General features: G+C 40.8%; 10 non-coding genes across 10 annotated transcripts; all 10 read left to right on the forward strand.

Annotated features, from left to right (window-relative positions):
- The first annotated feature begins 2,301 nt into the window (after nt 1-2,301).
- Nucleotides 2,302-2,374, forward strand: TRNAR-UCU (transfer RNA arginine (anticodon UCU)). The gene has a single exon. It is a non-coding gene; the product is annotated as a tRNA-Arg (tRNA).
- Nucleotides 2,375-3,282: 908 nt separating this feature from the next.
- TRNAR-UCU (transfer RNA arginine (anticodon UCU)) lies at nt 3,283-3,355 on the forward strand. Its single transcript has one exon. It is a non-coding gene; the product is annotated as a tRNA-Arg (tRNA).
- A 2,722-nt stretch (nt 3,356-6,077) lies between these two features.
- TRNAR-UCU (transfer RNA arginine (anticodon UCU)) lies at nt 6,078-6,150 on the forward strand. Its single transcript has one exon. It is a non-coding gene; the product is annotated as a tRNA-Arg (tRNA).
- Nucleotides 6,151-9,778: 3,628 nt separating this feature from the next.
- Nucleotides 9,779-9,851, forward strand: TRNAR-UCU (transfer RNA arginine (anticodon UCU)). The gene has a single exon. It is a non-coding gene; the product is annotated as a tRNA-Arg (tRNA).
- A 3,791-nt stretch (nt 9,852-13,642) lies between these two features.
- Nucleotides 13,643-13,715, forward strand: TRNAR-UCU (transfer RNA arginine (anticodon UCU)). Its single transcript has one exon. It is a non-coding gene; the product is annotated as a tRNA-Arg (tRNA).
- Nucleotides 13,716-16,004: 2,289 nt separating this feature from the next.
- Nucleotides 16,005-16,077, forward strand: TRNAR-UCU (transfer RNA arginine (anticodon UCU)). The gene has a single exon. It is a non-coding gene; the product is annotated as a tRNA-Arg (tRNA).
- Nucleotides 16,078-18,393: 2,316 nt separating this feature from the next.
- Nucleotides 18,394-18,466, forward strand: TRNAR-UCU (transfer RNA arginine (anticodon UCU)). Its single transcript has one exon. It is a non-coding gene; the product is annotated as a tRNA-Arg (tRNA).
- A 2,219-nt stretch (nt 18,467-20,685) lies between these two features.
- Nucleotides 20,686-20,758, forward strand: TRNAR-UCU (transfer RNA arginine (anticodon UCU)). The gene has a single exon. It is a non-coding gene; the product is annotated as a tRNA-Arg (tRNA).
- A 2,104-nt stretch (nt 20,759-22,862) lies between these two features.
- Nucleotides 22,863-22,935, forward strand: TRNAR-UCU (transfer RNA arginine (anticodon UCU)). The gene has a single exon. It is a non-coding gene; the product is annotated as a tRNA-Arg (tRNA).
- Nucleotides 22,936-25,156: 2,221 nt separating this feature from the next.
- TRNAR-UCU (transfer RNA arginine (anticodon UCU)) lies at nt 25,157-25,229 on the forward strand. Its single transcript has one exon. It is a non-coding gene; the product is annotated as a tRNA-Arg (tRNA).
- The last annotated feature ends 485 nt before the right edge of the window (nt 25,230-25,714 follow it).

Raw genomic sequence — 25,714 nt, forward strand, 5'->3', positions numbered from 1 at the left:
GTAAACCTCACCCTCAGAGAGGTCAGATCAAAGGCAAAGCCAACATACCGTCGTGCTCTCGGGTCGTACCCTGCTGTATCAACAGAGCCGTGCCGTTGTGTTGCAGGGTCGTACCCTCCTGTATCAACAGAGCTGTGCCGTTGTGTTGCAGGGTCGTACCCTCCTGTATCAATAGAGCTGTGCTGTTGTGTTGCAGGGTCGTACCCTCCTGTATTAACAGAGCTGTGCTGTTGTGTTGCAGGGTCGTACCCTCCTACGTGTATTAAAAGCGTCATGCCGCTGCGTTCAAAGGTTAAGGTCAAAAACATCATAAAAAATAAGGAAATGAAACTTTGCACACACACACACACACACACACACACACACACACACACACACACACACACACACACACCAGATAACAACATGAAAAGGTATGCCTTGATGTTTTGCATGTCAAAATGAATTAAATTTCTCTCTTTTCCAGCGGACAAAGGGAAAACTTTGTTCCATGTTGAGGGCATCGTGTAACACTATCTCCAAAAATAGTCGTAGGGATGAGCGATACGTGTGCTCCGACCGAGGAGCAATGTTAGCCCCTCACCACAGTAGAAAAATACAGCCATAGGCAGTTGCTACTGTTGTGGCGAAGAGAGCAAGTGTAGCGTTCTAGCACGCATTATCATTCTACCAGTACCAAGCTGTGGCCGCAATAAACGGAGGCGTAACAGATATGAAAGCGGCAATAACAGTAACAGCAACGGTGGTGGCTGCTGCTGTTGTTGACGGTGATACTAAAATGATACAGAGGAATACAAAAGGAATGCAAATGGCAGCAGACCACTGGGACCTTTCGAGGCTGTTTGTGATAGCGGAAGACGTCAGAAACTCATAAATTTTAGGGGGTAAGAGTACAAAGACATACAGATGCTTCAAAGAGAAAAATTTGCACTATTCTTGTAACTAACGAGGAACAAATATGCTTAAGTTGATTTTTAAACGTGTCCACGCACTGCTTTCAATAACTCTGATGGGTAATTCATTCCATAAGTTAAAGATGTACTTGAAAAAAAAAAAAAAAAATGCCAGGCCTCGCTGAGGCGTTTACCCTCGAGTTTGTATCCATTATTACGAGTGAAATCAGAGAATCAAGCCTTAAGATAATAAGCTTGTTAGATCGTGATTATCGAAGCCTTTGATAATTATGAATACCTGCAGTAAATCACCTCTTAACACCTTCTCTGTGATAAGGTAAATAGATCTATTTCGTTTAATTGGCTCTTAAAAAATTCGTTTCGCAATCTGGAAATCATCTTGGTAGCTCGAATTGGTGGCTGTACTCCTACCACTGGCTATATCTTATCTTTAACGTACAGGTGACCCAAAGTGAACAAAATATTCAAGATGGGGACGCATCAGTGACTTACAAAGAGGATGATCTCCAGAGCTCTACCTGTGAATCCAAGAATTTTGTTCGTCTTTTTCAGGTCACCAGAGATTATTACACGCAAGGTTGTCTCCTCATTTACATTTTCTTTTACTCGATAGAATTCATACAGCAGCTGACTTTCTCGTTTCTACTACAGGTCTGTAAACCTTTGCACTTATCGACTAGTGGTGGAGACGGTGTAGGTGGTGAGGATGAGGAGAAACAAGAACGTGATGGTGGTGGCGATGATAGAGTCGTTGGTGCTGTTGGTGGTGATGTTAGTGATTTATGTAATGTTGGTAAAGTGGGGAACTGAGAAAGAAAATGGTGTGTATGTGTGTGTGTGTTGTGGTGTCTGTGATGGAGGTGGTGGTCATAGTGGCGGTGTTTGCAGTACTGCCAGGGGGTAACTGTGGTAGTGGTTATATATATATATATATATATATATATATATATATATATATATATATATATATATATATATATATATATATATATATATATATATATAATTCCTTGACAAAAAACAAAAAACAAGATTTTCTAGTCTTCCAATCAAATCATTCAATATCTGTGAGGGCGTCAGGTTCGATAAGTTACAAACATACAAAGGAGAATAACACGAGTGTGTGTTTGCTAGCACCACTACCTTGTTCCTGGGTTTGCACGGAGTTATGTAGATCACGCCAGGTGGAGTCATCAGATTAATGAACGCGAGAGGGAGAGAGAGAGAGAGAGAGAGAACACCTTGCCTGACACTCCAGATGGAGCTTTAACCTCATTTATATTCTTGAGAAATATTAGTATTACACTTCAGTATACTCGAGTGCAGTATCATCTTTCACACCATAAGGTTACATCTACAATTCTTGGTTCCTTTTATAGTTAGAGTTGTCCCCGTGGCGCAGTGGAAAGCGCGATGGACTTCTAATCCATAGGTCCCGGGTTCGACCCCCGGCGGGGATGTCTCGTTTTGAATCACTCCAGTCAAATGGTAAGGCCCTACACAGCTGTCTCCCACGTGGAAAGCTTATGTTCGAAACCTAAACCAGATATAGAGGGATTCATAGTACAGTTATAACATGGGGCCTTCTAGGGTTTGCTGAAGACGTTCCAAGTATACTCAAACAGGTCATTGTATCTACACTGCACACCAACGACATCATGAGTAAAGATCATCAAGGAAGTGTATTTTAGAGGAAGTATTTTCCTTCAGTATAAGCAAGAGGAAGAACGACAACGCACACACACACACACACACCAGCAGGGAGGATGTGCCAGAGAAAAGTCACGTCCCTCAGTGAGGTTTTGCGCGCCAACCTTACACGTCCCCAGCAGGAAGGTACCCACTGGCAAATATTACCGAGGCTCTTTTACTGAACATATTATATTCATATAATATTCATGCTGTATTCATATACTGTATTCTGTATTCATAAGATATTCATCCTTAACAGAAAAGAAAATGACGTATATAAAGTATTTTCATGCATTAAGCTTTATCTGTGTAAATTTCACTTCTGAGATAATTGCTTTTAGTACCAGCTTAAATTCAACCTGGGTTCCTTTATAGATGATTCCACTTTTGAATGATTAAGTGTAATACTTCCTTAAGTACTGTCTGTCTACACACACGCACACACACACACACACACACACACACACACACACACACACACAAAGGACACGAACCCCACAGGTGTCAAACTCCCTCCACGATCGGTACAAATGGTAATAATGACACAGTCGCCAAAATAAACACATACATGACACGCACATGAAACATCAATACTTCTTTTTTTTTCAAAGCCAACGTGTATTCTATGGTACTGAGATGTCTCGGGTATGATCAGGTCAACATACTGCGGAAGAATGTCCCCGTGGCGCAGTGGAAAGCGCGATGGACTTCTAATCCATAGGCCCCGGGTTCGACCCCCGGCGGGGATGACGGATTTTGAATCACTCCAGTCGAACGGTAAAGCCCACGCCTCCTGAAAGGATGCTTTCCGTTCGAATCCTAACTTAGACGTGGAAATGAATGACTGATTCCTGCCGGGGTAAAAACTCTCCTCGTATCCACATACAACCACAGACACAAGGGCTCTTGTGGTGTAGCGGTTACCGGCGATGACAATGACACAAGCATTGGGCCTTCCTGGTTCGAATCCTGGGCGCAGCAGTCGGCCCACAGTCAACTCAACTGCTCATCCTCCCTCGGGGTTGGTCGATAAATGGGCACCTGGTTTAGGCCAGGATTTGTGTAAAAGCACAGTACACTGACAAGCCTAAGAAACGGGGCAACACGAGTGTCAAACTCTCGCTCTACACACACATACACGCACAACAACAGACACACACAAAACACTCACACACACACACACACACACAAAACACATACACACAAACACACACACACACATACACACACAAAACACATACACACAAAACGCACTCACACACACACACACAAAACACATACACACAAAACACACACACTCGCACACTCAGTCTTTGAGATGATTGATATCTGGATCACATCTTGGCGGGAGATTTCCAAGTACATCCGTGACTTTGATCCCTAAAGTTTACTGAGTTACCAATATACCGAGGAGACAGCCGAGCCGACCTCGCACTGAGCACAAATTTCTTGACGAGTTCTAGATCTCTCAATATGTATGAAGGACAGACAACATAAGACTTATTTACCTGCATTTTCAACACATAATTCTTCCCCGTCGTTCGTCTTCTTTATATTTATGTTAATTCTTCAAGATATCGACTTCAAACATTACCTCTTACGTCCTTACCAATATTTACAAACATAGTCAACTCATTTTCACACGGAGAATCTTAGAATTGCTTTAAGGTTTAACTATGCATTACATCTTTGACTTACCATCTCATAAGGTTTTCTATTCTGTAAGGACACCGTACAAATCGTGCTATACACAACTGAACAACATGTTTAAAGGTGTTTCTAAAGAGGAAGATGTTATAGACTCGTGATATGAGAATAAGAGGAAGTTTTAAGAACCATTTTGATAACTGGAAAAGACAGGAACACAAAACTGACGCATACAAGGCTCATGGTCCTCATGAATTTCATCATATGTGCTGATGATGAGTGTAAATCTCTTAGTTAGACCTCTTGAATTACTTTTCAAGATGTTGTTGGAGGAAAGCATAGTGTCTAGGGAGTAGAAAAGCGCATCTAAAAAAAAAAGAATGGGTTATTGGAAAGAGGCACTAAAATAGAGACCAATCTCCCTGACGAGTGTAGACTGTAAGGTGATGGGAAAATGAGAATCAGAAAGGAAATGGGTGACCTACAAAAGAGATATTACCTAAATGAGAGACCATACGGTTTTAGGGAAAAGGTCATGTGTAACGAATCTCTTACATTCCGACAGGAGAGTGAGCTCTCTCTTAGATTCAAAGGAAGGCTGGCTGGATCGTTTGTATCTGGAATTCCAGAAAGCATTTGACACTATACCGCACGGGAGTTTCAATGAGAAACTGGATCACCAGTCAGGAGTATGGCGAAGGCTACTCGCTCGGACAGATTATCTTAGTAGAAGGAAACAAAGAACCCATGTTAAAGAAGACTTCTTCATGCTGGTGGAGGTTACCAGTGGAGTGATGCAGGACTCTGTTCTGGGACCGTTACTCTTCTTGATCTATCTATATGACTTGCAAGAAGGTATGAACACTTACCTGAATACAACTGTAGATGTTGTAAAGGTCATGAGGACGTAAAAAGCAAGGAGGATTACATCAACCTACACGGAGAACCAGACAGACTCCAGAGCTAGTCTGACACATGACTGATGAAATTCATCTCCAGTAAATGTAAAGTAATGATAATAGGACGGAGTAAAAGAAGGATCTGTGTGTGAAAGAAACTTGGGAATTGACATCGTTGCAAACCGGTCACCAGAGTCCCACATAAGGAGAGAAGTTCAGGAGACAAACTGTCTCCTAGAAAATATTACAACAGCCTTAAAGTATGTAGATAAGGAAGTATTTAGCAACCTGTTCATATCCTACATAAGGCCAAAACTAGAACATACTTCTCATGTTTGGTTACTGAACCTAAAAATGAAGAGGACAACAAAGATGATATCAAAATTAAGACAGGAGAATTACAGGGAAAGGTTAGAGGCTTTAAATACGTTTACCTTAGAAAAGAGAAGAGTGGTGGGTAACCTGATCACAATCTTTACGTTTTCAAAAGCGAATGATGACGAGGACAGAGGGCAGTTTCTCAAGGGACGTAGGAGAGTGCAACATAAGGATATAACATGCTATCAAAGAAAACAATTATTAGAAAAGACGTAAAGCAGTACTTTTATATAATAAGAGTGGTGGACGAATGAAGCAAACTGAAAAAGGATGTGATAATGTGGACATCAAAAAAGTTTAAAAGTTTGTACAACGGTAGAGAATGCTCAAGTAATGAGATGCCACAGGTAAAACTCCCTGCCTGTGAGGTGCAGATGGGTAAGACAAACAGACGATTGCTTAAAGTTGCAAAAAAACATACATACATATCACACTTACCTAAAAGATAAAAAACAAACACGACCATATTTTTCTGTTCTCACTTGACATGTACTCTAAGGCACTGAGACGTCTCAATCATAACTTGGTCAACAAATTGAGAAAAAATGTCCCCGTGGCGCAGTGGAAAGCGCGATGGACTTCTAATCCATAGGTCCCGGGTTCGACCCCCGGCGGGGATGACCAGTTTTGAATCCCTCCAGTCGAATGGTAAAGTCTACGCCTCCTAAGTGGACGATTTCCGGGCGAATCCTAACTTTGACTTGGAAAAGAAAGAATGATTTCCACCACCCTGAAACTCCCTCTTCGTAGCTTCACATAACCACACACACACAGACACACACAGTCTTTGAGATGCTTGATACCTGGTTCACATCTTGGTCAAAGATGTTCACAGAAACCCATGACACTGATCCCTAAAGTTTACTGAGTTACCAATATACCGGGCAGGCAGCCAAGCCGACCTCGTACTGAGCACAAATATCGTAAGCTTTAGAAGATCTCTCAATGTGTATAAAGGACAGACGATATAAGACTAAAAATATTTACCTACATCTTTTACGTATAATCATTATTCGCTGTTAATCTTTATATTTAGATTGTCTTCGAAATTTCGACTTAAAACATTATTTCTTATGTCTTTATGAAAATTTAAAGACATGTTTAATTCATTATCACACGTAAAATTTCAGAATTGTTTGTTGGCTTCACTATACATAACATCTTTACCTTGCCAAAATAGGACACCATACGAACCATGCCATACACAGCTGTATGACATTTTTAAAAGCATTTTCACAGAGAAAGATGTGGATTCAATACCTGTGAGATGAGATTAAGAGGAGGATTTTTAAAAACTACTTTGATATCTAGAAAAGACAATGACATATAACTAAAAGATCCAAAGCCGTTCGTGGTTCATGGTCCTAATGAGATTTCAACATGCGTGATGAAGATGTGCGTAAATATCTCAAATAGAACTCTTGAATTACTGTTCATGATGTCGTTGAAGAAAAGCAAAGTGCGAAGGACTGGAAAAGAGAATCTATAGTAAAGATGACTGAGAAGAGCCATTAAAATACACACCAGATTCCTTGACGAGTGTGGTCTGTAAGGTATCGGAAAAAGATACTCAGAAAGTAAATGGATGACATGCATAGGAGAAATTACCTGCGTGGGAGGAAAAGAAGTCATGTGTAATGAACCTTTTGGATTTCAACAAGAAAATGAGCTCTGTCTTAGACAAATGTGAGGGCTGGCTGGAATGTTTGTATCTCGATCGCCAGAAAGCATTTGACACTACACTACATGGGAGGCTGATTAAGAGACTGTATCACCAGAAAACTGCTCAGTTGGACAGAAGTTTATCTTGGTAGAGGGGAACAAAGAACACATGTTAGAGAACACCTCTACATACAGGTAGAGTTACCGGTTGAGTGATGCAGGGCTGAGTTCTAGGACCGTTGCTCCTCATGATCTATGTGAATCACTTGCCAGAACGCATAAGCACGTACCTGAAGATGTTTACAGATGATGCAAAGGTTGTGAAGATGAAAAACGTAAACACGATTGCATCAACTTACTCGGGGAACTAGACAAGACTACAGAGTTGGTCTGATACATGGATGATGAAATTCAAACCCAGGAAATATCAAGTAATGATGATAGGAGGGAGTGAAAGAAGGATCTGTGAGTAAAAGAAACCTGAGAGTTGACATCATGCCTAACCTGTCATTAGAGTCCCACATAAGCGGAGGAGTTAAACAGACAAACTGTCTTCCAGCAAATATTACAATCAGTTTCAAGTTCGTAGATTAAGAAACATTTAGTAGAAAGTTCATATCGTACATAAGGTCAAACTGGAATGGGATTCTCATGTTTGGTTATTGCGCAGGGGAAACAAAGAGCTAATAGAGAAGGTCCAGGGGAAGGTAACAAAAATGGTACCAAAATTAAGACGGATGAGTTACAGGGAAAGACTGGAAGCTTTAGATATGATTCTCTAGTAATAAGAGTGAGGGGTGATCTGATCACAACTTTTACGCTTTCAAAAGAGATTGATCACATGAACAGTAAACAGCCTTTCAAGGAAAGTAAGGATAGATCACCATAAGAACATGACATGAGATTCTTTGTGGAAGGTTTTAAGAGCATATGGTGTAGGAGGTAAGTTGTTAGAGGCAGTGAAAAGTTTTTACCAAGGATGTTAGGCATGTGTACGGATAGGAAGAAAGGAGAGTGATTAGTTCCCAGTGAATGTCGGTCTGCGGCAGAGGTTTGTGATGTCCACATGGTCGTTTAATTTGTTTATGGACGGGGTGGTTAGGGAGGTAAATACAAGAGTTTTGGGGAGAGGGGTGAGCATGCAGTCTGTTGTGGATGAGAGGGCCTGGGAAGCGAGTCAGCTGTTGTTTGCTGATGATATAGCTCTAGTGATTAATTCGTGTGAGAAACTGCAGAGGTTGGCGACTGACTTAGGAAAAGTGTGTGAAAGGAGAAAGTTGAGAATAAATGTGAAGCAAAGTTATTAGGATCAGTAGGGTTGAGGGAAAAGTTAATTGGGATGTGAGTTTGAATGGAGAATAACTGGAAGAAATGAAGTCTTTTAGATATCTGGGAGTGGACTTAGCAGCGTATGGGACCATGGAAGCGGAAGCGAGTCACAAAGTAGGGGAGGGAACGAAGGTTCTGGTAGTAATGAAGAATGTGTGGAAGGAGAAAACGTTATCTTAGCAAAAATGGGAGTGTTTGAAGGAATAGTAGTGCCAACAATGTTATATGGTTGCGAGGCATGGGCTATAGATAAGACTGTACGGAGGAGGGTGGATGTGCAGGAAATGAACTGTTTGAAGACAATATGTGGAGTTAGTTGGTTTAATCGTGTAGGTAATGTAAGGGTAAGAGAGATGTGTGGAAATAAAAACAGCATGCTTGAGAGAGCAGATGTGTTGAAATGGTTTGGACATATGGAGAGAATGAGTGAGGAAAGTTTGACAAAGAGGATATATGTGTCAGAGGTGGAGAGAACAAGGAGAAGCGGTAAACCAAACTGGAGGTGGATTGATGCAGTGAAAATTTTGAGCGATCGGGGCCTGAACATACAGGAGGGTGAAACGCGTCCAAGGAACAGAGTGAACTGGAACGAGGTGGTATACCTGCAGAACTTGGATGTGGATAGGGAGCTGTGGTTTCGGAGCATTACACATGACAGCTAGGTACTGAGTGTGAACAAATGTGGCTTTTTTGTCTGTATTCTTGGCACTCCCTCGCTGAAACATGGGATAGCGATGCTGTTTTCCTGTGGGGCGGGGTAGCGACAGGAATGATGAAGGTAAGCAAGTATGAGTATGTACATGTGTATGAAATGTCTGCGTATGTGTATGTATTTGTATGTATATGCTGATATGTATATGTACGTATATGTACGTATGTGAGCGTTTATATACATATATGTGTATATGAGTGGATGAGCCATTCTTCGTCTGTTTCCTGGCGCTTCCTCGCTGATGAGGGAAACAACGATTATGCATAATACAAAAATAATATATAAAAAAATGTAAAGAATTGCTTTTATAGTACAAAAGTAGAGAATTTTCAAGAGATGAAGCCTCTCTCCCCCTACAGTACAACTAGGTCTACAGATAAATAATTACTCAAAGAAGCAAAAATACGTACATGTTAATCACGTACAAGTAAGAAAATAAATGACAAGTATGCACAAGTGCATGCATATACACACATCATCACACATATATTTTCTTTTCTCAGAGATGTCTCGTTCATAATCTGGTCAACAAATTGGGCAAGAATGTCCCCGTGGCGCAGTGGAAAGCGCGATGGACTTCTAATCCATAGGTCCCGGGTTCGACCCCCGGCGGGGATGACCAGTTTTCAGTCACTCCAGTCGAATGGTAAAGTCAACGCCTCCTAAGAGGACGTTTTCTGGGTGAATCCTAACTTTGACTTGGAAATGAACGATTGGTTTCCACCACCCTGAGACTCCCTCTTCGTAGCTTCACATAATCACACACACACACACACAGACACAGTCCTTGAGGTGTTTGATACCTGGTTCACATCTTGGTTAAAGATGTCCACAGAAACCCATGACACTGACCCACTGATCCCTAAAGTTTACTGAGTTACCATATACCGAGCAGGCAGCCGAGCCGACCTCGCACTGAGCACAAATATCGTGAGCTTTAGAAGATATCTGAATATACAGAAAAGACAGACGATATAAGACTTAACGTATTAACCTGCATCTTTTACGTATAATCATTGTTTCTTGTTGGTATTGTTTATATCAAGATTTATTCTTCGAAATTTCGACTTTAAACATTACTTCTTATGTTTTTATGAATATTTAAAGACATGTTTATTTCACTTTCACAAGTAAATAACATCTTTACCTTGCCACCACAGGACACCGTACACAGCTGTATAACATATTTAAAAGCGTTTCCACAGAGAAAGATGTAGATTCAATACTTGTGATATGAGATTAAGAGGAGGATCTTTAAAAACCACTTTAATACCTAGAAAAGACAATGACAGATAACTAAAAGATTCAAACCCGTACATGGTTCATGGTCCTGAGTAGATTTCAACACATGTGCTGAAGATGTGAGTAGATATCTTACATAGAACTCTTGAATTACAATCGCTGGAAAAAAGCATAATGCGAAGGACTGGAAAAGGGAATCTATGATAAAGATGACTGAGAAGAGCCATTAAAATACACACCAGATTCCTTGACGAGTGCGGACTGAAGGTACCGGAAAAAGATACTCAGAAAGGAAATGGATGACCTGCATAGGAGAAATTACCTGCGTGAGAGGCAACACGGGTTTAGGGAAAAGAGGTCATGTGTAATGAACCTTTTGGATTTTAACAAGAAAATGAGTTCTGTCTAAGAAAAATGGGAGAGCAGGCAGGAATGTTTGTATCTGGATCGCCAGAAAGCATTTGACACTACACCACATGGAGGCTGATTGAGAAACTGTATCACCAGAAAACTGCTCAATTGCACAGATCATCTTGGTAGAAGGGAACAAAGAACACATGTTACAGAAGACTTCTCCATACTGGTGGAGTTACCGGTGTTCTAGGACCGTTGCTCCTCATGATCTATGTGAACCATTTGCCAGAACGCATAAACACCTCCCTGAAGATGTTTACAGATGATGCAAAAGTTATGAAGGTGTAGAACGTAAGCACGACTGCATAAACTTACGCGGGGGAAGTAGACAAGACTACAGAGTTGGTCTGATACATGGATGATGAAATTCAAACCCAGGAAATATTAATTAATGATGATACGAGAGAGTGAAAGAAGGATCTGTGAGTGAAAGAAACTTGAGAGTTGACATCATGCCTAACCTGTCATTAGAGTCCCACATAAGCGGAGGAGCTAAGTAGACAAACTGTCTTCCAGCAAATATTACGATATGTTTCAAGTTCTTAGATAAAGAAACATTTAGTAGGAAGTTCATATCGTACATAAAGTCAAACTGGAATGGGATTTTCAAGTTTGGTTATTGCGCAAGGGAAACAGAGAGCTAATAGAGAGGGTCCAGGGGAAGGTAACAAGGATGGTACCTAATCTATGACAGGTGAGTTACAGGGAAAGGCTAGAAACTTTAAATATGATTCTCTAGGTGTAAGAAGAGTGAGGCGTGATCTGATCACAACTTCTACGCTTTCAAAAGAAACTGATCACATGAACAGTGAACAGCCTTTCAAGGAAACTAAGGATAGATCACCATGAGAACACAGCATGAGATGCTTCGTGGAAGGTTTTAAGAGCATATGGTGCGGGAGGTAAGTTGTTAGAGGCAGTGAAAAATTTTTACCAAAGATGTTAGGATGTGTACGGATAGGAAGAAAGGAGAGTGATTAGTTCCCAGTGAATGTCGGTCTGCGGCAGAGGTTTGTGATGTTCCCATGGTTATCTAATTTGTTTGAGGACTGGGTGGTTGGGGAGATAAATGCAAGAGTTTTGGGGAGAGGGGTGAGGATGCAGTCTGTTGTGGATGAGAGGGCCTGGGAAGCGAGTCAGTTGTTGTTTGCCGATGATACAGCTCTAGTGATTAATTCGTGTGAGAGACTGCAGAGGTTGGTGACTGAGTTTGGAAAAATGTGTGAAAGAAGAAAGTTGAGAGTAAATGTGAATAAGAGCAAAGTTATTAGGCTCAGTAGAGTTGAGGGACATGTTAATTGGGATAAAAGGTTGAATGGAGAATAACTGAAAGAAATGAAGTGTTTTAGAGATCTGGGAGTGGACTTAGCAGCGTATGGGACCATGGAAGCGGAAGTAAGTCACAGAGTAGGGGAGGGAGCGAAGGTTCTGGGAGTAATGAAGAATGTGTGGAAGCAGAGAACGTTATCTCGGAGAGCAAAAATGGGTATGTTTGAAGGAATAGTAGTTCTAATAATGTTATATGGGTGCGAGGCATGGGCTATAGATAAGATTGTACGGAGGAGGGTGGATGTGCTGGAAATGAAATGTTTGAAGACAATATGTGGAGTGAGTTGGTTTGATCGAATAAGTAATGTAAGGGTAAGAGAGATGTGTGGAAGTGAAAAGAGTATGCTTGAGAGAGCAGAAGAGGACGTGTTGAAATTGTTTGGACATATGGAGAGAATGAGTGAGGAAAGATTGACAAAGAGGATATATGTGTCGGAGGTGGAGGGAACAAGAAGCGGGAAACCAAATTGGAGGTGGAAAGATAGACTGAAAATTTTGAGCGATCGGGGCCTGAACATACAGGAGGGTGAAAGGCCTCCAAGGAACAGAGTGAATTGGAACGATGTGGTATACCGGGTCGACGTGCTGTCAGTGGACTGTGGTAAACCATGGAAATTTCTGCAGAACTTGGATGTGGATAGGGAGCTGTGGTTTCGGAGCAACGTCAATGGACTGTGGTAAACCATGGAAAGGTCTGCAGAACTTGGATGTGGATAGGGAGCTGTGGTTTCGGAGCAACGTTAATGGACCGGGGTAAACCATGGAAAGGTCTGCAGAACTTGGATGTGGATAGGGAGCCTGGTTTCGGAGCATTACACATGACAGCAAGATACTGACTGTGAACAAATGTGGCCTTTTTGTCTGTATTCTTGGCACTCCCTCGCTGAAACATGGGATAGCGATGCTGTTTTCCTGTGGGGCGGGGTAGCGACAGGAATGATGAAGGTAAGCAAGTATGAGTATGTACATGTGTATGAAATATCTGCGTATGTGTATGTATTTGTATATATATGCTGATATGTATATGTATGCATATGTGCGTATGTGAGCGTTTATATACATATATGTGCATATGAGTGGATGAGCCATTCTTCGTCTGTTTCCTGGCGCTTCCTCGCTGATGAGGGAAACAACGATTATGCATAATACAAAAATAATATATAAAGAAATGTAAAGAATTGCTTTTATAGTACAAAAGTAGAGAATTTTCAAGAGATGAAGCCTCTCTCCCCGTACAGTACAACTAGGTCTACAGATAAATAATAACTCAAAGAAGCAAAAATACGTACATGTTAAACACATACAAGTAAGAAAATAAATGACAAGTATGCACAAGTGCATGCATATACACACATCATCACACATATATTTTCTTTTCTCAGAGATGTCTCGTTCATAATCTGGTCAACAAATTGGGCAAGAATGTCCCCGTGGCGCAGTGGAAAGCGCGATGGACTTCTAATCCATAGGTCCCGGGTTCGACCCCCGGCGGGGATGACCAGTTTTCAGTCACTCCAGTCGAATGGTAAAGTCTACGCCTCCTAAGAGGACGCTTTCCGAGCGAATCCTAACTTTGACTTGGAAATGAAAGATTGAATTCCACCACACTGAGGCTCCCTCTTCGTAGCTTCACATAATCACACACACACACACAGACACAGTCCTTGAGGTGTTTGATACCTGGTTCACATCTTGGTTAAAGATGTCCACAGAAACCCATGACACTGACCCACTGATCCCTAAAGTTTACTGAGTTACCATATACCGAGCAGGCAGCCGAGCCGACCTCGCACTGAGCACAAATATCGTGAGCTTTAGAAGATATCTGAATATACATAAAAGACAGACGATATAAGACTTAACGTATTAACCTGCATCTTTTACGTATAATCATTGTTTCTTGTTGGTATTGTTTATATCAAGATTAATTCTTCGAAATTTCGACTTTAAACATTACTTCTTATGTCTTTATGAATATTTAAAGACATGTTTATTTCACTTTCACAAGTAAATAACATCATTACCTTGCCACCACAGGACACCATACAAACCATGCCATACACAGCTGTATAACATATTTAAAAGCGTTTCCACAGTGAAAGATGTAGGTTTGATACTTGTGATATGAGATTAAGAGGAGGATCTTTAAAAACCACTTTGATACCTAGAAAAGACAATGACAGATAACTAAAAGATTCAAACCCGTACATGGTTCATGGTCCTGAGGAGATTTTAACACATGTGCTGAAGATGTGAGTAAATATCTTACATAGAACTCTTGAATTACAGTCGCCGGAGAAAAGCATAATGCGAAGGACTGGAAAAGAGAATCTATAATAAAGATGACAGAGAAGAGCCATTAAAATACACACCAGATTCCTTGACGAGTGTGGTCTGTAAGGTATCGGAAAAAGATACTCAGAAAGTAAATGGATGACCTGCATAGGAGAAATTACCTGCGTGAGAGGCAACACGGGTTTAGCGAAAAGAGGTCATGTGTAATGAACCTTTTGGCTTTTAACAAGAAAATGAGCTTTGTCTAAGAAAAACGGGAGAGCAGGCAGGAATGTTTGTATCTGGATCGCCAGAAAGCATTTGACACTACACCACATGGAGGCTGATTGAGAAACTGTATCACCAGAAAACAACTCAATTGGACAGATCATCTTGGTAGAAGGGAACAAAGAACACATATTAGAGAAGACTTCTCCATACTGGTGGAGTTACCGTGTGAGTGATGCAGGGCTGTGTTCTAGGACCGTTGCTCCTCATGATCTATGTGACCGACTTGCCAGAACGCATAAACACCTACTTGAGGATGTTTACAAATGATGCAAAGGTTATGAAGATGTTAAGCGTAAGAACGATTGTATAAACTTACGCGGGGAACTAGACAAGACTACGGAGTTGGTCTGATACATGGATGATGAAATTCAAACATAGGAAATATCAAGTAATGATGATACGAGAGAGTGAAAGAAGGATCTGTGAGTGAAAGAAACTTGAGAGTTGACATCATGCCTAACCTGTCATCAGAGTCCCACATAAGCGGAGGAGTTAAGGAGACAAACTGTCTCCCAGCAAATATTACTGTAAGTTTCAAGTTCGTAAAATAAAGAAACATTTGGCAAGAAGTTCATATCGTACATAAGGCCAAAACTGATATGAGTTTCTCATGTTTAGTAATCGTACAAGGAAAACAAAGAGCTAACAAAGAAGGTCCAGAGGAGGGTAACAAAGATGGTACCAAAATTATGAAAGATAAGTTACAGGGAAAGACTGGAAGCTTTGAATATGTCACTCTTGAAGTAAGGAGAGCGAGGGGTGACCTGATCACAACTTTTACGCTTTCAAAAGAGAATGATCACATGTACAGTGAACAGTTTCTTCAAGAATATATCATGATATTTAGCAATATATCAAAACATAAATGTAAAGAAGTACTTTTATAGTATACGAGTGATGAATGGATGAAACAAACTGAAACTGGATGTGATGATATCCAAAACAGAAATGAGCTTAAAAGTTAGCACAACAGTTGAGAATGTTTAAGAGATGAGGCCTCCCTCCTCGTACAGTACGACTAGGTCTACAGATACATAAATACACGAAGAAGCAAAAATACGCGCATGTTAATCACATACAAGTAAGAAAATATGATAAGCATGCACAAGTGCATGCATATACACACATCATCATACATATTTTTTTCTTTTCTCACTTGACATGTACTTTAAGACACTGAGATGTCTCGTTCATAATCTGGTCAACAAATTGGGGAAGAATGTCTCCGTGGCGCAGTGGAAAGCGCGATGGACTTCTAATCCATAGGTCCCGGGTTCGACCCCCGGCGGGGATAACCAATTTTGAGTCACTCCAGTCGAATGGTACGGCCAACGCCTCCTAAGAGGACGCTTTCAGTGCGAATCCTAACTTTGACGTGGAAGTGAAGGATTGGCTTCCAATAGTGTGAGACTCCATTTTCGTATCTGAACATGATCACACACACACACACACACAAAGTCTTCGAGATGTTTGATACTTGGTTCATGTCTTAGTTAAAGGGGTTCAAAGAAACCCATGACACTAACCTCTTCTTTTCATGACGAGATGAAAGCTGTATTGTTGCGTCTGGCCCTAATGGCCCTCCGTGCTAACAGCAATCTCCGGAGTGGAGGTGCCATAAGTTTCCAAGCATGAGCGTACCATCACAAATGAAACCAAGATATACCATTTCTACTTTCGGTGTCCTCTTGGGGATCAGGACAGAAAACTGGCACCGCACGTCATCTGTATAGCTTGTTCAAATGGACTAAGAGACTGGCTAAACAAGAGGAAAAGAAAATACCTCCTGCAGTTTCCATGATATGGAGGGAGAGAGCGGAAGGATGATGTCACAGACTGTTATTTCTGCATGATCAATGTCACTGGGTTTTCTGGTAAGAGCAAGCACAAGATTGTCTACTCTACCCTGGACTCCGCAATGCAACCAGTGCCGTACAGCAATGACAACCTTCCCATTCCACCACCACCGGAGGACGGCATCGGAAGTTGCTGCCACGATGAAGAAGAGGAGGGTGAGGAGGCTGCTGCTGTATTGGAAGAAAAGGGGAACGGATGCAGAATTTGTACATGACGACGAACCAAAGAAATTTTCTCAATGAGAGTTAAATGATTCGGTCCGAGACTTGGCACACCGCCGAAAAATGAGGCTGGATATTCAGCATCTCGTCTAAAAGAAAATTTTTTGCTCAAGAAGGACGTTCGCATAACTTAGGCTCGTACTCCTCAATTTTCCGTAGATGGGCCGCTCTATTTTAGCAACAACATTGACGTAATATTCCACTGCTAATCTCAAAGGCAGGATCCCTCAATGGCGCTTGTTCATCGACTTATCTAGAAGAAGTCTGAAAGCGATGCTGCTCCACAATGGGAACAAGAATCCCTTCTTTCCTGTAGGGCATTCAGAGCACATGCAAGAGTGTTATGAGAACATGAAGGCGCTCCGAGATGTCATGAAATATAAAAATTACAACTGGAAAATATGTGGAGACTTGAAAGTGATCGGCATGCTGATGGGAATGCAGTCAGGAATCATGAAATACTGTATGCCTTTGGTATAGTCGAGCAACTTCCAGGCATTATATGGAGTCGAGCTGGCCTCAATCAAGATCACAGGAGCCAGGAATTTCAAGTGTCCAGCCAGGATGAGCCTCTGGCTGATGCACAAAATGTTTTTCCCCTGCTCCACTTAAAGCTTGGTCTCATGAAGCAATTTGTGATAACACAAGCCAAGAGAAACTCGAAAGGATTCGAGTATGTGGTAGAAAAAATTCCGATGACCACTGAGGCCAGGTTGCAAGAAGGCATCTTCGTAGATACGTAGATGAACAAACTCCTGAAAGACCACAGTTTCAGCACACATCTTGACTTGGAGCTAGAGGCCTGAAACTCTTTCGGTTGGCCATGTGTAAATTTCTTGGGAAACACAAGATCTCAGGATTCTGAAGGCTCAAGGGGCATTTCCTGCATTCATATCTGGATGTTTTTTTGCGGAGAACCTTGGAGCAGTGTCTGACGAGTCAGGAGGGCGCTTCCACCAGGACATCAGCGCGATGGAGCATCGATACCAGGGTTTCTGGAATAAAGGAATGCTCGTAGACTACTCCTACATATAACACAGGGACGAACCTGAGTCAGAGCAACGTAGTAGGTCCAAAGCTCAGCGCTTTTTTCGCTTGTGAAGATCGCCATAGAAAGTTAAAAGCTCTATGTGTTTAGCTTGTCCTTCTTGGACAATATCTTTGTATACCTTCTACCAAAGAATATTGATTATCTGCACAGAAAGTTTGAACTGGTACAAATCTTTTCATTTTACCTTCCGTAGAAAGTAAATGAGACGTGCTGTACTGAAACGAACTAAATATTCGTAATCTGCATCGGAAATAGGTCTAGAAAAAGTTACATTGCATCCTTGACGAGGAAAAACTTCAATTTTGTTGACCAGTGTAATTACTCAAAGTCGCAAAAAATACCTACTGTAGCATAAAATCACGCACACCTGAAATATTCATATGCATGCATACACATATATCACATTTTTTCCTCATTTGACGTGTGCTCTAAGGCACTGAAACGTCTCACTCATAATCTGCTAATCAAACACGAAAACGTTGTCCCCGTAGCGCAGTGGAAAGCGCGATGGACTTCTAATCCATAGGTCCCGGGTTCGACCCCCGGCGGGGATAACCAGTTTTCACTCACTCCAATCAAATGGTAAGGCCAACGCCTCCTAAGAGGACGCCTTCAGGGCGAATCCTAACTTTGACGTGGAAATGAAAGATTGATTTCCGCCAGTGTGAGACTCCCTCTTCGTAGCTTCACATACTCATACTCACACACACACATACTCACACAGTGTTTGAGATGTTTGATACCTGGTTCACATCTTGGTTAAAGGTGTTCACAGAAACCCATGACACTGATCCCTAAAGTTTACTGAGTTACCAATATACCGAGCAGGCAGCCGAGCCGACCTCACACTGAGCACAAAATACCTTGAGTTTTAGAAGATCTCTCAATATGTATAAAGGACAGACGATATAAGACTTAACGTATTAACTTAAATCTTTTACATATAATTATTCTTCGTTATTAGCCTCTTTTATGTCTAGATAAAACCTTCGAAATCTGGATCTTAAACATTACTTCTCATACATCATACATAACATATTCAAAAGTGTTTTCACAGATGAAGATGTCATAAACATAATTCTTGTGAGGTCGGGTGAAACCGTTTTGAAAAACATTGTACCTGAAAAAGACGTTAACAGCTCACTAAAAGATTTTGACCTGTGCAAGGCTCATGGTTCTGATGAAATTTCACCAAATGAGCTGAAGACGTGGGCAAATATCCAAGACAAACCTCTTGAATTACTGTTGTAGGTGTCGTTTGAGAAAACAGTTCCAAGGGAGAGGAGAAGGGCAAATATATACCCATTTTTAAGAAAGGAGACCAGGAAGAGGCACTGAACTACATATCAGTCTCGCTGAAGAGTAACGAAAAAGCAAATGGATGACCTGCATAAAAGAATTACCAAGTGAGAGGCAACACGGCTTTAGGGAAAGGAGGTCACGTGTAACAAACTTCTTAGACTTCTACGAGAGAGTGAGCTCTTTCTTAGAAGGAAAGGATGGCTGGGTTGTTTATAACTGGGCAGCCAGGAAGCATGTGGCGCTATACCTCATGGGAGGATGATCAAGAAATTAGATCACCAGGCATGAGTAAGGAGAAGAAACTATTCGACTGGATAGATTACATAAGTAGAAGGAAACAAAGGACACACGTTAGAGAAGACTTCTTCATATTGGTGGAGGTTACCAGTTTAGTGATGCAAGGCTTTGCTTTGGGATCGTTACGCCACTTGATCTGTGTGAATGACTTACCAGAAGGTATGAATCATACCTAAAAATGTTTGCAAATGATGATGTGAAAAGCACGCAGGATTTCATCAACTTACACATAGACTCCAGAGTTGGTCTGGTGCATGGTTGATGAAATTCAACCACAGCAAATGTAAAGTAATGATGAAGGAAAGAATGAAAGAAGGATCTGTATGTAAAACATCGTTCCTAATCTGTTACCAGAGTCCTACATAATGAGAGGAGTTAAGGAGACAAACTGCCTCTTAGCAAATATGAGAATACCTCCCTTCAAAGTATTTAGATAACGGAATACTTAGCAAGCTCTCTATACCCTACATAAGGCCTAACTAGAATATGGTTCTTATGATTGGTTTTCGCACCTAAAAAAATGACAAGGAACTAATAAAGAGAGTCTAGAGGAGGGCAACAAAGATGGTACTAAAATTGAAATAGACAAGTTATAGGGAAAGGCTAAAGGCTTTAAATATTACGCCATTGAAGAAGGATGAGTGAGCGGTGACCAGATCACAACTTTTACGTTCTCAAAAGACTTGTGGCGTGGACAAAAAAAAGATGTTTGAGTAATATAAGGAGAGAGCAACATGGGGACATAACAATATTATGCAAAACAATTATAGAAAAAAAAAATTTAAAAAGGTGCTTTTATATCATAAGAGTGGAGGATGGTTGGAAAAATGGAAGACGATGTGATGGTGTGGATTGCATGAAGACACTTAAAAGTCTGTACAACAGTAGAGAATGTTCAAGAGATGAGGCCCCACGAACGTAGAACTTCCTACCCGTACAGTACAGATAAGTAATTACAAATAGATAATTTCTCGAAGACCCAAAAATATGCACATATGAATACAAATAGATGACCTTAAGTACTTAAAGTCGCAAAATTACGTACACATGAATCACACGCACCTAAAAGATGAAAAACAAATACCAACATATTCAACTTTTCTGACTTGTACTTATGTACTTTAAGGTACTGAGATGTCTCGTTCATAACCTGGTCAGCAAATTGAGGAAGACTGTCCCCGTGGCGCAGTGGAAAGCGCGATGGACTTCTAATCCATAGGTCCCGGGTTCGACCCCCGGCGGGGATGACCAGTTTTGAATCCCTCCAGTCGAATGGTAAAGTCTACGCCTCCTAAGTGGACGCTTTCCGTGCGAATCCTAACTTTGACTTGGAAAAGAAAGATTGATTTCCACCACCCTGAGACTCCCTCTTCGTAGCTTCACATAATCACACACACACACACACACACAGACTCACACACATTCTTTGAGATGTTTGATACCTGGCTCACATCTTGGTTAAAGATGTTCACAGAAACCCATGACACTGATTCCTAAAGTTTACTGAGTTACCAATATACCGAGCAGGCAGCCGAGCCAACCTCACACTGAGCACAAAATACCTTGAGTATTAGAGGATCTTTCAATGTGCATAAAGGACAGACTAAATAAGACTCAACGTATGAACTTAGATCTTTTACATATAATCATTCTTCGTTTTTAGCCTATTTACTGTCTAAAAATTATTCTTCGTTGTTAGCCTATTTTCTATCTAAATGAAGCCTTCGAAATCTCGGTTCTAAACATTACTTCTCATACCTCATACATAACATGTTCAAAAGCGTTATCACAGAGGAAGATGTTGTAAAGTTAATGCTTGTGAGGTGGGGAGCAATGGAGGTTATAAAAACAATAATATATCTAAAAAGAAAAAAAAGGAAAACATTAACAGATCACTAAAAGATTTTGACCTGTACAAGGCTCATGGTCATGATGAAATTTCACCACATGAGCTGCAGACGTGGGCAAATATCCAAGACACACCCCGTGAATTACTGTTGTAGATGTCGTTTGAGAAAACATAGTTCCAAGGGAGTGGAGAAGGGCAAATATATACCCATTTTTAAGAAAGGAGACTAGGAAGAGGCACTGAACTACAGATCAGCCTCTTTGATGAGTATAGTCAACATGGTACTAGAAAAGATCACTAGAAAGCAAATGGATGACCTGCATAAAATAATTACTTAGTGAGAGGCAACACGGTTGTAGGGAAAGGTTATGTGTAACGAACCTCGTAGACTTCGACAAGAGTGTGAGCTTTAACTTAGAAGGAAAGTTTGGCTGGATAGTTCGTATCAGGACTGCCAGAAAGCATGTGGCACTATACCGCATGGGAGTAGGGTTAAGAAACTGGATCACCAGGCTGAAGTAAGGGTAAGACTACACAGTTGGACAGAAGATCATCTTAGCAGAGGAGAACAAAGGACATGTGTTAGAAAAGAATTCTCCATCCTGGTGGAGGTTTACCAGTTGAGTAACGCAGGGCTTACCAGAAGGTATGAACACTTACCTAACCATGTCTGCCGATGATGAAGATGTGAAAAGCAAGTAGGATTTCATCAACTTACACAGGGAACTAAACAGACTCCAGGATTGGTTTGATACATGGTTGATGGAATTCAACCACTGCAAATGTAAAGTAATGATGAAGGGACGCAGTGAAAGAAGAATCTGTGTTTGAAATATCGTTCCTAACCCGTCACCAGTCCTACATATTGAGAGCTGGAGTTAAAGAGACAAACTGTCTCATAGCAAATATTAGAATAGCCTTTAAGCATATGAATAAGGAAATATTTAGCAAGCTGTCCTACATAAGGCAAGATTAGAATATGTGTCTTATGTTTGGTTATCGCACCTAAAGAACAAAGAACTAATAAAGAACAAAGAACTAATAAAGAAGGTTTAGAGGAGGGCAACAAAGACAGTATCAAAATTAGGACACATGAGTGATAGGAAAAGGCTAGAGGCTTTGAATATGCCCTCATTGAAGAAGGATGAGTGAGCGGTGACCAGGTCACAACTTTATGGTTTTCAAAAAGGATTCTTGGCGTGGACAGAGAACAGATTTTCGAGAGATATGAATAGAGAGCAACATGAGAGCATAACAAAGTAGAGAAGGTCCAAGCGACGAAATCCCACGAACTTCCTCCCCGTACAGTACAGATAAGTAATTACAAACAGATAATTACTCAAAGATTCAAAAATATGTACACTTAAATTACACACAAAACAATATGAAAATAAAAAACACGTATGAAGAAATGCATACATATTTTACTTTTCTTCCCTGACATGTACTCTAAAGCAATGAGATATTTCATTCATAATCTGGTATGCAAATTAAGGAAAACTGTCCCCGTAGCGCAGTGGAAAGCGCGATGGACTTCTAATCCATAGGTCCCGGGTTCGACCCCCGGCGGGGATAACCAGTTTTCACTCACTCCAATCAAATGGTAAGGCCAACGCCTCCTAAGAGGACGCCTTCAGGGCGAATCCTAACTTTGACGTGGAAATGAAAGATTGATTTCCGCCAGTGTGAGACTCCCTCTTCGTAGCTTCACATACTCATACTCACACACACACATACTCACACAGTGTTTGAGATGTTTGATACCTGGTTCACATCTTGGTTAAAGGTGTTCACAGAAACCCATGACACTGATCCCTAAAGTTTACTGAGTTACCAATATACCGAGCAGGCAGCCGAGCCGACCTCACACTGAGCACAAAATACCTTGAGTTTTAGAAGATCTCTCAATATGTATAAAGGACAGACGATATAAGACTTAACGTATTAACTTAAATCTTTTACATATAATTATTCTTCGTTATTAGCCTCTTTTATGTCTAGATAAAACCTTCGAAATCTGGATCTTAAACATTACTTCTCATACATCATACATAACATATTCAAAAGTGTTTTCACAGATGAAGATGTCATAAACATAATTCTTGTGAGGTCGGGTGAAACCGTTTTGAAAAACATTGTACCTGAAAAAGACGTTAACAGCTCACTAAAAGATTTTGACCTGTGCAAGGCTCATGGTTCTGATGAAATTTCACCAAATGAGCTGAAGACGTGGGCAAATATCCAAGACAAACCTCTTGAATTACTGTTGTAGGTGTCGTTTGAGAAAACAGTTCCAAGGGAGAGGAGAAGGGCAAATATATACCCATTTTTAAGAAAGGAGACCAGGAAGAGGCACTGAACTACATATCAGTCTCGCTGAAGAGTAACGAAAAAGCAAATGGATGACCTGCATAAAAGAATTACCAAGTGAGAGGCAACACGGCTTTAGGGAAAGGAGGTCACGTGTAACAAACTTCTTAGACTTCTACGAGAGAGTGAGCTCTTTCTTAGAAGGAAAGGATGGCTGGGTTGTTTATAACTGGGCAGCCAGGAAGCATGTGGCGCTATACCTCATGGGAGGATGATCAAGAAATTAGATCACCAGGCATGAGTAAGGAGAAGAAACTATTCGACTGGATAGATTACATAAGTAGAAGGAAACAAAGGACACACGTTAGAGAAGACTTCTTCATATTGGTGGAGGTTACCAGTTTAGTGATGCAAGGCTTTGCTTTGGGATCGTTACGCCACTTGATCTGTGTGAATGACTTACCAGAAGGTATGAATCATACCTAAAAATGTTTGCAAATGATGATGTGAAAAGCACGCAGGATTTCATCAACTTACACATAGACTCCAGAGTTGGTCTGGTGCATGGTTGATGAAATTCAACCACAGCAAATGTAAAGTAATGATGAAGGAAAGAATGAAAGAAGGATCTGTATGTAAAACATCGTTCCTAATCTGTTACCAGAGTCCTACATAATGAGAGGAGTTAAGGAGACAAACTGCCTCTTAGCAAATATGAGAATACCTCCCTTCAAAGTATTTAGATAACGGAATACTTAGCAAGCTCTCTATACCCTACATAAGGCCTAACTAGAATATGGTTCTTATGATTGGTTTTCGCACCTAAAAAAATGACAAGGAACTAATAAAGAGAGTCTAGAGGAGGGCAACAAAGATGGTACTAAAATTGAAATAGACAAGTTATAGGGAAAGGCTAAAGGCTTTAAATATTACGCCATTGAAGAAGGATGAGTGAGCGGTGACCAGATCACAACTTTTACGTTCTCAAAAGACTTGTGGCGTGGACAAAAAAAAGATGTTTGAGTAATATAAGGAGAGAGCAACATGGGGACATAACAATATTATGCAAAACAATTATAGAAAAAAAAAAGATTTAAAAAGGTGCTTTTATATCATAAGAGTGGAGGATGGTTGGAAAAATGGAAGACGATGTGATGGTGTGGATTGCATGAAGACACTTAAAAGTCTGTACAACAGTAGAGAATGTTCAAGAGATGAGGCCCCACGAACGTAGAACTTCCTACCCGTACAGTACAGATAAGTAATTACAAATAGATAATTTCTCGAAGACCCAAAAATATGCACATATGAATACAAATAGATGACCTTAAGTACTTAAAGTCGCAAAATTACGTACACATGAATCACACGCACCTAAAAGATGAAAAACAAATACCAACATATTCAACTTTTCTGACTTGTACTTATGTACTTTAAGGTACTGAGATGTCTCGTTCATAACCTGGTCAGCAAATTGAGGAAGACTGTCCCCGTGGCGCAGTGGAAAGCGCGATGGACTTCTAATCCATAGGTCCCGGGTTCGACCCCCGGCGGGGATGACCAGTTTTGAATCCCTCCAGTCGAATGGTAAAGTCTACGCCTCCTAAGTGGACGCTTTCCGTGCGAATCCTAACTTTGACTTGGAAAAGAAAGATTGATTTCCACCACCCTGAGACTCCCTCTTCGTAGCTTCACATAATCACACACACACACACACACACAGACTCACACACATTCTTTGAGATGTTTGATACCTGGCTCACATCTTGGTTAAAGATGTTCACAGAAACCCATGACACTGATTCCTAAAGTTTACTGAGTTACCAATATACCGAGCAGGCAGCCGAGCCAACCTCACACTGAGCACAAAATACCTTGAGTATTAGAGGATCTTTCAATGTGCATAAAGGACAGACTAAATAAGACTCAACGTATGAACTTAGATCTTTTACATATAATCATTCTTCGTTTTTAGCCTATTTACTGTCTAAAAATTATTCTTCGTTGTTAGCCTATTTTCTATCTAAATGAAGCCTTCGAAATC

The sequence above is a fragment of the Panulirus ornatus genome, chromosome 1 (genome assembly GCF_036320965.1).
Source record: "Panulirus ornatus isolate Po-2019 chromosome 1, ASM3632096v1, whole genome shotgun sequence".
Classification (NCBI taxonomy): domain Eukaryota; kingdom Metazoa; phylum Arthropoda; class Malacostraca; order Decapoda; family Palinuridae; genus Panulirus; species Panulirus ornatus.